Consider the following 2,078-nt stretch of genomic DNA (forward strand, 5'->3'; position numbering starts at 1 on the left):
AATGAGAGGCAGGATTTGAAGAGGTTTAGAAACTCTGAGGAAAAGTTAAAGTTGAGCAGCTTTTGCAATAAAATATCATGATTAACAGTGTCAAATGCCTTTTTTTTAATCAAGGAACACAGCCCCCACAACCCTACCCCTATCCATCGATGCTTTGACTTTCTCTATGAAGAAGCATGTCGCCGTTTCTGTCGAATGATTAGCCCTGAATCCTGCATTTCATTAAGTGGGTAGGAGCTATTGTTGAGATGGTCAATGATTTGCTTAGCAATCAATTTTTAAAGTACCTTTGATGCTACAGTATGGGTAGGATACTGATGGGCCTGTAGTTGGATGTCATCAGAGGGTCACCACTTTTGAATAAAGGGACCACAACAGCAGGCTTCCACGGGTTGGGAAAACTTCCTACGTTGAAGGCAATATTAATGATATGGGTTAGTGGCTTAGCTATTGAGGAATTTACCTCTTTTAACATTAATGTGTCCATGCCATAGACATCCTTGGCCCTTGAGGATTTGAGAGAGGCTATTACATTTGTAACCTCAGTCTCAGACACTAATCTTGGTAAGACTGCTGACTCACTGGTGTTCACAGTAGGATCAGCTTTATTTTCATGAACTGTGAAGCTTTGGGCTATAGTTGCCACTGACTCAACAAAGTATTTATTGAGGGATGAAGCCACAGCGGTTGGACTCTGTAAACTTATATCATTGATTCGTAATTCAATTGGCTTAATTGTACTATTGTTTTGACCTGTTAATTTTTTAATTTGACTCCATATAACCTTTGAATTGCCATGAGCATTTTCAATAATTGTGATAAAGAAGCCAGCCTTTGCTTTTCTCAGTTCCCTTGTTGTTTTGTTTCTCAGCATGGTAAATTTTTGTCTGTCATGGGACCTCTTTGATTTTGAGGCCAGTTTTAGAGCATTATTCCTCTCCTTCATTATTTTTTTTACATTATTAATTACCCAGGGAGGAGTCTGTTTCCTGTTTTATGTTTCATCATCATCAATAAATCAATTGTAGATTGTAATTTTATTTATAAGTCATTTCAAAAAGGACATCATCCCAGTTTAAATTTTGACAAACAGCTGAAGACACACACTGGGATGGAACTGGACAAGAAGATGACAGGGAGCTTCTCCAGGAACCATGGGGGCCTCAGGAGGATCTTAACCAGGAACAAGGGGGGGGGACTCTCCAGGAGAGTACATTACATTACATTACAGTCATTTAGCAGACGCTTTGATCCAAAGCGACTAACAATAATTGCAATGTACAATAATAAAAGCCAATGTACTACTACTTGCCAGAACTCACAAGTGCATCTTCTTTCTAAAACAAGTGACTAAGAGCATAATCTAGTGCTGAAGGTAAAGTGCAAGAATAGCAATCTAAAGTACAGTGCATTACAATACAATAAGTGCTTAGGAGGGAGGATTGTTGTAGTACTTCTTGAAGAGATGAGTTTTGAGCCTGCGACGAAAGATGGGCAGCGACTCTGCTGTCCTGACATCAGTGGGCAGTTCATTCCACCACTGCGGGGCCAGGACAGAGAAGCAGGGGCCTCGGAGTGACGGGGCAACCAGTCGCCCGATGTAGCAGAGCGTAGCGGTCGGGAGGGGGTGTAGGGTTTGACCATGGCCTGGAGGTAGGAGGGGGCTGTTCCTTTCATTGCCCTGTAGGTTAGCGCCAGAGTTTTAAACTGGATGCGAGCCGCTATAGGGAGCCAGTGTAGGGAACGGAGGAGGGAAGTTGTCTGGGAGAATTTGGGGTGGTTGAACACCAGGCGAGCAGCGGCTTTCTGGACAAATTCCAGAGGTTTAATGGCTGACGCTGGGGCCCCAGCGAGGAGGGAGTTGCAGTAGTCCAGGCGGGAGATGACCATGGCGTGGATGAGTACCTGCGCCGTTTCATCAGTGAGGAAAGGGCGAATCCTCCTGATGTTGTCCGTGTCTCCACTTGTGTATCAGAAGGGGGAAATGACAGGACCAGTTGGGTGTCATCGGCATAGCAGTGATAGGAGAAGCCATGCGAGCGAATGACAGAGCCCAGAGATGTAGTGTAGAGGGAAAA

This window comes from Borostomias antarcticus (genome assembly GCF_949987555.1).
Source record: "Borostomias antarcticus genome assembly, chromosome: 2".
NCBI lineage: Eukaryota > Metazoa > Chordata > Actinopteri > Stomiiformes > Stomiidae > Borostomias > Borostomias antarcticus.